Raw genomic sequence first — 13,461 nt, 5'->3', positions numbered from 1 at the left:
TCAAAAGTGGGCACTGGCAGAGCACAGCTGATCAGACACTCTTACTTTCTGGGTTTTGTGTGCATACATTTATTACTGTTGGTTTTTTTAATGCTTTCTATATAATTATGATTGTTATTCCTCTTGTATAGATGCATATATCAACACCACATCAAGATCCAGGCCTGTTCTCTTACCACAAAGAAACTTTGTTGCTATATCTCATCAGTCACATCCTAATACCCCTTCTCTAACTAGGAACCACTGTGTTTGATTTGTATATAGGAGTGTAATTTTGTAACCATTATATAGATGGAATTAAACACCATTAAAACCTGATGTTGGCTGTGGTGTGTATGTGTGCATACAGCTACACATGCATATGTATGTATGTATGTATGTACATATGTGTGAGTGTGTGTGGAGGCCAGTGATCAACCCTGGGTTGATACTTCAGGAGCCATTCACCTTGTTGAGACAAGGTCTCTCACTGGGATCTGTGGCTACCTGACTAGGTGAGGCTGGCTGGTCAATGAGCTGCAGGGGGCTGCCTGTCTTAGCTTTTCCAATGCTGAAATGACAAATGGGTTTTCTCACGCCTCGCTTTGTATGTGGGTGCTAGCAACTGAATTCACACTTGTGCTCACACACTTGCCTGGCAAGCACATTACTGACAGCTTTCTCCAGCTCCCAAGTGATTTGCTTTTTATAGTTTAGTTATGTAAGTTATATCTACACAGTAATTCATTTCCATTTCTGAGTAATAGTGTCTTATTTCCATGTACCACTTTTCATTTCACAGTCACACTCTGAAAGACAACTGGGTTGTTTCCAGTTTTGGGGTATGAATACTTATACACAGGATTTGTATAAGCAAACTTTCATTTCTCTATGGTAAGAATTTTGCTGTAACCTAAAAAAATTAATTATGAACTTAGACTATGATTAAACTAAAAAGAGTAATTTATACTAAGATTAAACTAAAATGGCTGGCAAATTGCTAAAAATTCATATGAGATGGTTATGTGTGAGATGGTTATACACAAAATAAGTTATGTGGCATCCATACCCCATATTTATTTATTATTTATGTTTTTCTAGACAGGGTTTTTTAGTGTAACAGCCCTGGCTGTTACTTTGTAGACCTCACTTTGTAGACCAGTCTGGCCTCTAATTCACAAAGTTCACCTGCCTCTGCCTCCTGGAGGCTGGGATTAAAGGTGTGCGTCACTATGCCCTGCTTTCCTATATTTATTAAAATAATTTCAATTCACAGCTCTGGGGTTTTGATTCTACAACACCAGGTGAATAATGCAACACCATAAAAACTAAAATATCCCTTTGTGGACTTTGAGATATTTACTTGCTTTTCCATTTCACCAGTGAGGGACTATGTCAAAATGATTAGTGGTTAAATCTTTTATTTAGCACTACTGGGTGACTGTAACATTATGAAAAGATCATAGAGTTTTGGTCATACCATTTAAGAACTGATGGTTCCAAATCCCTAAAGCTCCTTAGATATAACCCAAGGGCTAAAGGAGTCTAGATTTTATATGGAAATGCAAAAATCTAGGCATAGTGAAGAAAGTATGAGAAAATAATTACAGCTTTTGAGGACAATGTGGAGCTAAAATAACTAAGTTAAAGTAAGACTGACACAAGCACAGATTTTAAAAGACCAAAAGAACAGGTAAAGAACCCAAGTTAGGGCAATACATATATGGTTATCTTACTTTGTACCATGGTAGTGTTTCAAACAATATGTTGATACCTTCTGTAACTGAAGACAGACTAATAAGATCCCCATATAGAAAAATGAAGCCCGTTCCTACACAAAAGTAATTCCAGATAGATTACAGATGCTCTGATGAATAGTCTTTTTTTGGGTGGGGGTGGGGATATTTTCAAGACTGGTTTTCTCTGTGTAGCTGTGGCTGGACTGGAACTCTCTCTGTAAACAAGGCTGGCCTCCACCTCACAGAGAACTGTCTGCCTCTGCCTCCTGCGCCACCACTCCAGCTTCTGATGGATATTCTAGTCAGCTAGACTAGACAGGAACCACTGAGTTAGTAAAGCACATGCTAGGGTGCCATCTGTGATGGTGCTTCAGGAGACTGTCAGAGTGTGCAGGCTCTGACCAAGTGTCATCCTATGAGCACATTAATAATAGGTGATGAAAGGTGGCAAATGGGGTTAGGTGGAGAAAGAAGGTTATTGGGGACTGTATCTTTCCATGACTACTTCCTGAATTTTTTTCTGCTTCTTGGCTGCATGATGTGAACAGTTCTACTACAAACCACCCTGCAATGATGGGATGACATCTTCAAAATCATGAGCCAAAGCAAACTCTTCCTGTCTTAAGTTGCTTTGTCACATGTTTAGCCAAGCTATCAAGACAGGTATAAATGCGGTAAAACAACAAGGCTTCTGGAAAATAATACAACAGATGATACAGAGCTAGGCAAATGCTTGTTTTTAAAATGTATTTATTATTTTAAATTTGAGTGTGTGTGTGTGTGTGTGTGTGTGTGTGTGTGTGTGTGTGTGTATCTATGTGTGTTGGGGCACAATGGTTCTTGTGCCTAAAGATTACTTAGGAAACCATAGATGTTAAACACACAGGGGTCTCTTCTCAATGGAGGAGATAAAATACCTCTTTTCTTGCCCAAAAGGCTGTAAGTGGAAACTATTAACAGTCTGGTGACTCTTCTGCTATCTGGCAGCAGACCTCACTGAAATTCCCAAAATGCTTATTCTAGACACTCCCTCCCTAGAGTGTTATCTTAACCTCCCAGAGTTAACAGAACCTATCCTCAGGGGAGATGTCACAGTATTTTATATACTGCTGACCTCTACGCTATCCAGGTCAGAGACCACATTAGATTCCAGGCTATAGAACCCACCCTCATGGTCACACGGTCACACTTTAAGCTTTATTGTGCACTTGGAATTGAAATGATTGCTGCCTGAAAACATTTTCCCAGATTGTACTGTGTCTTAAATACACTAACACCTAGTTCCCCAAGTCTGAACTAGGTTAATGAAGTCAATCTGAATGGGTTTTCACCTGCAGGGTTGTCCTCAGATGTGTAGGGAGTTACAGATGCTTGGAAGCTGACTGATGAGGATACTGGAACCTGAACTAGATCTTCGGCAAGAGTAGTAAGTATCCTTACATTCTGAGCTATCTCTCCAGACCCGAAACTTTCTTAATAGACAAAAAGCCTTAACAACAGAAAGAAAATTTGGCAAAGTTTATTAATAAGACACTAGTAAAAGGGGGGAAAGCTACAAGTGGCTAAAGACAACTGCAATTTGGCAGCACATATACTAAAAGTGGAAGGATTCAGAGAAGATTAGCATGACCCATGTGCAAGTTCATGAAGCATTTATATTTTTAAAGGACATCCAAATTTTAAAAAAGATAACTGTAATTCATACAACCAACAGAGGACTGTTGGCCTCAAATCAACAATCCAACGAAAAAAATTGAGAAGTAGAGATGCTTTCTTTTTTCCATTGTATGATTTTAGCTACTTTGTCAAAATTCAACTGTCTGTAGGTGTGTGGGTTTGTTTCTGGGTCTTCAATTTGATTCCATTGATCAACCAGTCTATTTCTATGCTAGTATCATGCAGTTTTTATTACTATTGCTCTATAGTATAGCTTAAAGTCAGGGATAGAGACACCTCCAGAAACTCTTTTTTTGTACAGGATTGTTTTAGCTATTCTGGGCTTTTATTTTTCCATATGAAGTTTAGAATTGTTCTTTCAAGGTCTGTAAAAATTTGTGTTGGGATTTTGATGGGGATTGCACTGAATCTGTAAATTGCTTTTGGTAAGATGGCCATTTTTATAAACCATGTTAATCCTACTAATCCATGAGCATGGGACATCTTTCTATCTTCTGATAGTCTTTTCAATTTCTTTCTTCAGAGACTTGAAGTTCTTGTTATACAGATCTTTGACTTGCTTGGTAAGAGTTACACTGAGATAATTCCTTTTATTTGTGGTTATTGTGAAGGATGTAGTTTCCCTAATTTAATCCTCAGCCTATTTATCATTTGTGTACAGGAGGGCTACTGATTTTTTCTGAATTAATATTGTATTCAGCCACACTGGTGAAGGTGTTTGTCAGCTGTAGGACTTCTCTGGTGGACTTTTTAAGGGTCACTTATGTGTATTATCATATAATCTGGGAATAGTGATACTTTGACTTCTTCCTTTTCAGTTTGTATCCCCCTTGATCTCCTTTAGTTGTCTTATTGCTCTAGCTAGAACTTCAAGTACTATATTGAAGAGCTATGGAGAGGGTGGGAAGCCTTGTCTTGTCCCTGATTTTAGTTGAATTGCTTTGAGTTTTTCTCCATTTAATGTGATGCTGGCTATCAGCTTGTTTCACACAGCCTTTATTGTGGTTAGGTATGGGCCTTGTATTCCTGGCCTGTCCAAGACTTTCATCATGAAGCGGTATTGGATTTTGTCAAAGGTTTTTCTGCATCTAATGAGATGATCATGTATTTTTTTTATTTCAATTTGTTTGTATGATGAATTACACTGATGAATATTCCTGAATGAAAACCCACAGTTCAGGCTCTAAGATCAACAATTAATAAATGGGACCTCTTGAAACTGAAAAGCTTCTGTAAGGCAAATGATACTGTCAACAGAATGAAACGACCGTCTACAGATTTAGAAAAGATCTTCTCTAATCCTACATTCAGCAAAGAGCTAATATCTAAAATATATAAAGAATCCAAAACATTAAACACCAACAAATAAAATAACCCAATTAAAAAATGGGAAACAGAGCTAAACAGAATTCTCAACAGATGAATCTGAAATAGCTGAGAAGCACTTAAAGAAATGCTCAGTGTTGTTAGTTATCAGGGAACTTGTGCAAATCAAATGACTTTCAGATTCCTGTCAGAATGGCTAAGATAAAAAACTCAAGTGACAGCACATGCTGGCTAGGATGTGGAGAAAGGGGAACACTTCTCTATTGCTGGTGGGAGTGCAAACTTGTACAATCACTTTGGAAATCAATTTGGCCCTTTCTTAGAAAATTTGGCATAGTTCTACCTCAAGACCCAGCTATGCCACTCCTGAGTATATACCCAAAAGATACTCTACCATACAACAAAGACATTTGTTCAACTATTTTCATAGCAACTTTATTCATAATACCTAGAAACTGGAAACAACCTATATGCCCCTCAACCAAGGAATGGATAAAGAAACTGTGGTGCATTTACACAATAGAATAGTACTCAGCTATTAAAAACAAAGAAATCATGAAATTTGCAGGCAAATGGATGGATCTAGAAAAGATCATCCTGAGTGAGGTAACCCAATCCCAGAAAGATGCACATCGTATGTACTCACTTATAAGTAGACTTTAGCCATACAGTACAGGATAAACATACTACAATGCACATACCCAAAGAAGATAAGCAGCAAGGAGGATCCAAGGGAGGATGCTCAAGTATTTCCCAAAGGGGGAAACTGAAAAGACAGAGGTAGTGGCAGAAGAGTGGGAACAAGGTAGGAGAGGGAGCGCACAGAGATATGAGGGTAGAGATCTGACCAGGGGAGAGCCGAGGCCGGAGGACAGAAGGCCTGCAAAGAATAGAGGAACTGTGGGTGGGGGCATCTCTGTGACAAGCTGGACACCTAAGTCAGAGTAGGCTCCTGGGAGAATATGAGGGGGACTCTGGCAGAGACTCCTAGTAGCAAGGGCCATAGTGACTGAAGAGGACACCCTTCTAACTAGACAAGACTCCTAGTAGAGGGAGGGGAACACCAAACCACCTCTGAAAACTTTGACCCAAAATTTACCCTGTCTACAAAATGTGCAGGGATAAAGATAGAGCAAAGATTGAGGGAATGTCCAACCAATGAATGGCCCAACCCAAGACCCACTTCCATGGGAGAGAGCCAACCTCTGACACTATTAATGATACTCTACTATGCTTGCAATAAGGAGCCCAGCAGAGTTGTCCTCTGAGAGGCTCCACCCAACAGTGGTTCGAAACAGATGCTGAGACTCACAGCCTAACACTGAGGCATGCATAGGGAGTTTTCTAGAAAAGTGGGGGGAAGAAAATGACCTGGAGGGGACAGAAGCTCCACAAGAAGACCAACAGAACCAACTGGGCAGGGTTCAGAAGGGCTTGCTGAGACCGATGCACCAACCAACAACCATGTATGGACTGGACCTAGGCCCCCTACACGGATATAGTCAATGAGCTACATCCTCTGGTAAGGGAAGCAGGTGGCTGTCTCTGACGTGGATGCTGATGTTGGCTTTCTGGTCACTCCCCTGGCAGGACTGCCTTGCCAGGCCACAGGGGAAGAGGACATGCACAGTTGTGATGTGACTATGAGCTGGAGTGGATGGGAAGGGGGGGGGGCTCCTCTTTTCCGAGGGATAAGGGAGGAGAGAGGTGGGAGAGGGAAAAAGGGTGGGACTGTGAGAAGAGGAAGGATGGGGTTATGACCAGGATGTAAAGTGAATTTTAAAAATTGAAAAATGGCTTCCATATGCCGGCCACACATACCTCCTCCCATTAAATAAATAAATATAATTTAAAATTTGTAACATTCTTCAACAACTATAATTTAACATCTTATTAGCAAGATTTTCTAATATTACATGTAAAAAGACAGTCACAAAATTGTTCATATAGACAAAACCTGAAATCAATCATCCATAATGGACAATGAAATAAGACAGCAATAAAAATATCTTACATAGTATGCAGGACGTGGTTGTGCACACCTTTAACCCCAGCACTCAGGAGGCAGAGACAGGTGGATCACTGTAAGTTTGAGGCCAGTCTGTTCTACAAAGTGAGTATAGGACAGCCAGGGTGACACTGAGAAACCCTGTCTCAAAACAAAACAAAACAAACAAAGAATACATACTAAAATTTAATTTATATAAAGCTGAAAAGGCAGTGAAACAAATAAAAGATGCTATAGGTGGGTAAGGACATGGAGGAAGCATGAGGAAATGTCTGAATACAATTTTACAAAATGCATAAAGTCTGGAGGCACCTGTATAGTGGTGTATGCATGGCATACGATTTCAGAACAAAGAAATAATTCAGACACTTTTCTGTATTTATGTTGCATCTTAATTTTAAAAAAACCTCATAAACAATGGATGAAGGACAAAGGATACTGATTTTCAGGGTAAAATAGTGTTTTTATTTTTTTCTTTTGAAGAAGTGAAACCTATGAAAAAGGAAGTATTATATGTTGCAAATCTGTTATCTACCTAAGTTGTTCAAATAAAGGATATTAAACATTGATAAATTTAATACCTTAAAAGTCTAAATCTTCCATTTAAAGGACGTGTATTAAGAAAATTATGCACAAAATGTATTATGATTAAAATAGACCATCAGTGTGCTGGGAAATGAATCACTCCTTTGCTGTGAGGACCTGAGTTTGGATGAGTTTTTGAGAGACACATTTAAATCAGACCGTTACAAGAAATGAAACTTTTCCAGTTGCATTCTGGATCTTACTCTCTCTCCTGCCTTCAGAGAATCTTGATATAAAAGGTGACCATTCCACTCTCAAAAATTAAAAATAATATTTTTAGATAAGATTTTCCCATTGGGTATCAAACATATTCAATACTCTTGCAGCATTACTAAGCCTTCTTCTCATACTTTTCTGGTGATTACAGTAGCAACAGGAGAGAGAGAGGCCTTTTTACAAATCAAAAGTACAAAAAGCATGGAGAAAAAAAATGAACAAAGTTATCTTAGGAGAGTGGAAGAAAGAAGAAAGTGGGAAAGGAACTTGAAGAAGCTATATCTGTAATTAATAGTTTGATATTAACAGTAGATTTAAGGAAAAGGAGCAGACAGAATAATTTTCAGATTAAAATTCTGTTTGATTTTCCAATTTAACACAAATGCCAAACTTTGTAATAAAAACTGATTAAATGCAGAATATTTCATGCTTTAAAAAGCACTGTTTATTTCTAAACAATACCATTTTCCTGGCTGTATTAATAGCGTTAACTCTAATGTTTATTAAGCCACTATTACTTGATAACTTCCTATATGCGTAAAATATATTAAATCATTTAAATTCATAATATCCTACTTCCCAGGTAGAAAAATCTGCAAAGATAACATTTTTTTGTTGCTCAGGCCTCAGAATCATTTTAACAACAGTTAATATTTTAAATACAGGTTGCCAGGTTCAAGAGCCTGTGTTTTTAACAACTGCATTACTATGTTAAAATATATGATTAAAAAATAACTATGTGATTACCAAGTATTTGGTTGTTTGAAATAGGGTCTTTTTATGTAGCCCAGGCTGGCCTCAAGCCTAATCAATCTCCTGCTTCAGCCTTCCAAGTGCTGGCTCAGAGGCATGCAGTGCTACACCTGTTCCCATAATTATTGATTTTCTCTTTAACAGAACTCACTGGAGTTATCTGATGATAGACAATATAGGAAAATACTTCATAATTTTAAAACACCATTTTTTACAGATAAGTTCTGGTGTCCAGCAATAGGTTAGGCATTAGATATATACTTAATGAGTTCCTTTAACCAAAGAAATCACAGCATATTAAATTCTGTGATAAATATAACACAGGCAATACAATATGCTGCTTTAAAAAAGCTAGTGAATATTTCAGAAGATATTTTATGAATTTTTATTTTTGAAAATATCAATTCTCTACTCTGCAGGTTTACCACACCTGCAGAAAAGTACCTTCTGCTTCAAGTGGCCAGTACCCCGGGAGAAAAATGATTATTGTCCCAAGAAGCAAATACCTAATATCCAATGAATGAAGTCTCTAATCTGTATTTCTAACATGGTAGCTGCATACAAATACCGGGCCATTATGTTCCTCGTTTCTTTCTTTTTTAATTCTCAGCCGTCCCTTAGCACTTTCAATGCTAGGTTATTTACACAATCCTTTTATCATAAACTACTAATTTCTCATCTACTTAAATATGGCAGCTCTTTGTGCTAATATTAAATGAATCTACGTGATCTCGCTAACAGAGGTACAAAAAAGTGATTATCTTGCCCCAACTACCAAAGCAAAATAGATTATATTTCCATTTCTTAGCTCTTAAATGATTACCTGAAGCTCTCCTTTTCAAAATACTAGAAAGTAAGTAACTCCCAGCAAGTGCTGAAAAGGTACAGAGCTTTTCCCTGTTCTTACAAAAATAGCTTCTGATTACACGAATCACTGCTCATCAAGGATCAAGAATGAAAGCCATGGCCTCTTATGCCTCCTTGCTCACAGAGCAGCTGGTATTAAGGCATCATCCCGCATTCAGTTCCCATGGCCATAATTAAAGATGAGGCAGAGCAATGAATGGAGTAAGAGAGAAAATACTGACAACTGTCAGAACTGAGGATCCATTAAAGGAGATACTCTAAATTTAAACTTTTATTTCTACAAGAGTTTCTTGGGCTCAGGCACATGACTTTACTTAGATAATGGGATTATTATGAATTTATGGCTGTATGGCTGGACTCTTCTTGTGTTCTTGTAATTCACCAAGAAATGAATGGTTTCTTTGGTTGATACTCTGTTTGTTTGTTTGTTTGGTTTGGTTTTCCGAGACAGGGCTTCTCTGTGTAGCCTTGGCTGTCCCAGACTCGCTTTGCTGGCCTCAAACTCACAGCAATCCGCCTACCTCTGCCTCTGCTAGGATTAAAGGTGTGCCACACCACGCCCAGCTGGTTGATGGCTTTTTAACTTTGGTCTCTAGATGTCAGTCCAACCTGAATGAACCCTACAACTATCCAGCCAACCCACAGCCCACACAAAAGCCATTTGACCAACACCTGCAAACCGTACGAGTTAGATTATGTGTGACAAACATATCTCCAGCCAGATTTAAGGACTGCTAACTTTAGCACCATCTCACCAGTCATACTTTGACCTCCCAATAATCTGCATCTTTCTCTTGGGCTAGCACTATTATATAGTTCAGTGCTTTCTCCTGGTCATTTTCCTATAAATATATACTCCTATATTTATGATTATGTGATTTTAAATTACAAAAGGCCATTATAGATTATGTTACTATGACAAGAAACTGAGACACAGATATATTATTCAGCATGTACTATAGCATATGACAAGTGAGGGAAAAATTAGAATTGAAATACACTGACATTTGTTTAACTAAAAATGATTACAACCTGTTTGTCTCCCTAAACTTTAAACATTTGTGATTATTTAGAAAATACTTAAAAGTTGTATACCACATTTTCAGGGTTTTCACTATATTAATTAACATTTCTGTGTGAGCCAACCATTCTGGTAAATGCTTAGTACATACTGATCTGATTTATGACTATTATCTCCATTTTTTTTTTTTTATAGATAAAGAAACTGAGGTTTAGAAAGGTTAAGGGACTTGCTTTAAAACCACACATATAACAGGTCGTACTGTAAATAAACAAGCGATAACGTCCACCTTCTTACTTGGAGAATTGTGCTACTGAAATGACTGACATCAGTTGGTTACTTCTTTTCAGATGTTCTTTTCTTATCACATGTTAAAATAAAAATTTCAGGTCGGTGTGGTGGTGCATGCCTTTTATCTCATTACTTGGGAGGCAGAGGCAGACTGATCTCTGTGTCCAAGGCCAGCCTCGTTTACAGAGTGATTTCCAGGACAGCCAGGGCTACAGAGAGAAACCCTGGCTTTAAAAAAAAATCTACTTCTTAATGTATGAATAATAAAGCATGTTTATAGGATGTATATGATAACTGGGTTAGAGGGCAATGTGTTTCTGGGCTATATGGTGTCTACTTCAAGAACTAAGTAATACATCCTGCTTATAGACACTAGACAAGTCACTCACACTCTCGGTCTTACGTTGCTCACTATCAAGCAATTACCTAACACAGTGATCCAAGTATCCTTTACTCTGGTGGTTTAGTTATGGCGACACTACAAATTATCCCCATGGCAGCAAAGGTAGAGCCAAAGTATACCATTTAGTTACATATTCCAATATTAGGTGTATATAACAAATTTATTTTGAGGAATTATAATAATTTAGACATTCAAGACTCTAGGGTTATCTAGATTTAAGCACTCAATTTACTAGACAAATATTATGGATCACCAGCTACACCATAAAGTAGCTTTCCTTAGACTGTAGATTATATATTGATGACTTAGTGTCAGAACTTGCTTTCCAATGTAGGACTACTCAGAAAATACACAAATATACAGAGGCCCGGTACAGATGGGCAAACCAAGAAAAACATGTAATGTCTTTATTTTAGACACAAAAGATCTATTTTCTGGCTCAAAATGTATAAAAACACTGTCAATTATTCCCAAGAGGTCAAGGGTAATATAATATACGCCATAGACTTTTAGTATTGCTTACTCTACCATTTGTAAATAGTCTACACTGGACTTTACACCAACTGGCTCTTAAAGTATGACACCTCTACCAACAGCTTTGCCATCACCTGGAAATTTGTTAAGAAATGCAAAATTTTAATCTACCTCAGACCTACTGAATCAGAAATCCTAGGGGTGGGCCCAAGTAATCTGTATTTGGACAGGATCTGGTAATTTTGAAATCTGTTAGGATTTGAGAACAACTGCTCTAAGCTTTAGTTCTGTTGTTTCTATGAGACACAGTTCCCTAAATTTGCAGGCAATGAGTTAAACAGGTAGATAAAACCATGAGCCTTAATTGTATTATTATATATGAATATAGAATAACATAAATTTCTTGTTCTGTTAGCATATATTACATTGAAAATTAGAAAACCCATGGATTTGTTACTTGTTTTGTAGAAGTAGAAAACAATCACCTTCTCTGTCTTCTAATGTTCTGATAACTGAGTCTATCAAATAGGCGACAGTAGACAGGCTAATAGAAGAAAAGGCAGGCAATGTATTACATGAATGCTAGGCAGAAAAACAAGTACCAAAAATGCCCAGTGACATCAATATGCTTATATACCCTTTTCACAGAGAGAGGAGAGAGAGGAGAGATGATGTGGCAATTTAGGAAGAGTAAATAAAAATGTAACGATAAAATGACTTTAATACAAATAAATGGAATCCTGTGACATGTCTAGGCATAGTGTCAGCCTTTATTCCCCTTTCCTATATCAGTCACTCTTCCTGGTTGGTGAAGTTCCCTGGGAGAGGACTACAGACAACTGAGTTCCTTTTGTAAGAGAATCTATCTTTAGACAGACAATGCAACTTCAGAGGAAGCCTGTGCCTATGCTGCTGCAGGGGAGAAAGGCAGGGAAAGGTAGATGGGCAGAAGGGCAGAGAGATCCCAGATCTGAGGCTGTTTCTGAACCAATGGAGTCAGCATGGCAAAGCACTGCACTCCAGTGCAGCCTTCTGTAAATCTCAAGTGTGTTTAATATGTACTCCTTAATTCATTTTGCTTATTGCTAATTCTTGATACTACCTAGAGATAACTCTATCTTCAAGTCTCAGGTTACACTCTTATCTCAGTAGAGTGATTTTTTTTTTAGAGGATCTAAAAACATTATTATAAAAGAACATTATTATAAAAGAACAAATCAGTACAAAGCTTCTATGTTATAAATCTGGTTCAGGTTTTAAAAGGAAAGCCTACAAAGCATGGTAATAAGCATCTGGCATCATATTTTGATTCTTCCTGGTGTTCTAAAAATCTTAACTGAAGTTTGGTTCTACCAACAAAGAATTCATGCTTGTGGAAAATATGCATAAATAATCACATTGCTAAGACTGCCCAGAGTGATTTAGCACAGACATTCCCAAGTCACAGCTACATTGCTTCATGGCCAGAACAGCTACATTAGATCCATGATATAATTCATATGGTGCTAAGATTACGCTCCCCTGACAGTCACTCTGACTTGTGAATCTAGAAAAAGAAAAGCATCTGACGGGGCTAGAGGCATAGTTTAGTGGTGGAGGGTTTGCCTAGCTTGTATAAGTCCCTGTGTTAGAACCCTGACTCAAGGGAGTAGAGCAAAAAGAGAAAGGGAAGGTGTGTGTGTGTGTGTGTGTGTGTGTGTGTGTGTGTGTGTGTGTGTGTGTAAAAAGAGATGAGAAAAAGAGGAGAGGGGAAGAAAAGAAATGGAGTACTGAGTCGTAAAAGGAAGTGCTTAGGAAAAAAGTAAAGAATTCAGCATTTATTTTATAACACTGAAGTTCACAAATAAATGCAAAGTACAATATTCCTTTTGCTATGAAGTGCACCTCAACACAGGACAAAGAACTTACACAGTGCCATCAGAAGAGCTTTTGTTGCTTTGGGAAACAGAGAAGCTGGTTTCTAGTATAAAACTTTTACTGACTTAAGAAAGAAAAGCCTGAGGATAAATTCCCAAGGTCTTACAAAATGGATTCATAAAGTCAAATACATTTTACTTATCTGGGTGTGGTTCAAGTTTTCATCTACTGTTTTGTGTTACATAAACTTGTTCTATCTGCTCGC

The 13,461-nt window shown here is 37.8% G+C and overlaps 1 protein-coding gene and 1 non-coding gene across 10 annotated transcripts in view; one reads left to right on the top strand and one right to left on the bottom strand.

Annotated features, from left to right (window-relative positions):
* The window catches only part of Tanc2 (tetratricopeptide repeat, ankyrin repeat and coiled-coil containing 2), a 282,558-nt gene that overhangs the window by 141,944 nt on the left and 127,153 nt on the right, over positions 1-13,461 (bottom strand). The window lies entirely within an intron of this gene.
* LOC127200866 (U6 spliceosomal RNA) lies at positions 3,291-3,400 on the top strand. Its single transcript, XR_007832091.1, has one exon. It is a non-coding gene; the product is annotated as a U6 spliceosomal RNA (small nuclear RNA).

Source organism: Acomys russatus, chromosome 16 (assembly GCF_903995435.1).
Source record: "Acomys russatus chromosome 16, mAcoRus1.1, whole genome shotgun sequence".
NCBI classification, from domain to species: Eukaryota; Metazoa; Chordata; class Mammalia; order Rodentia; family Muridae; genus Acomys; species Acomys russatus.
This window is presented reverse-complemented; position numbering and strand designations above follow the sequence as displayed.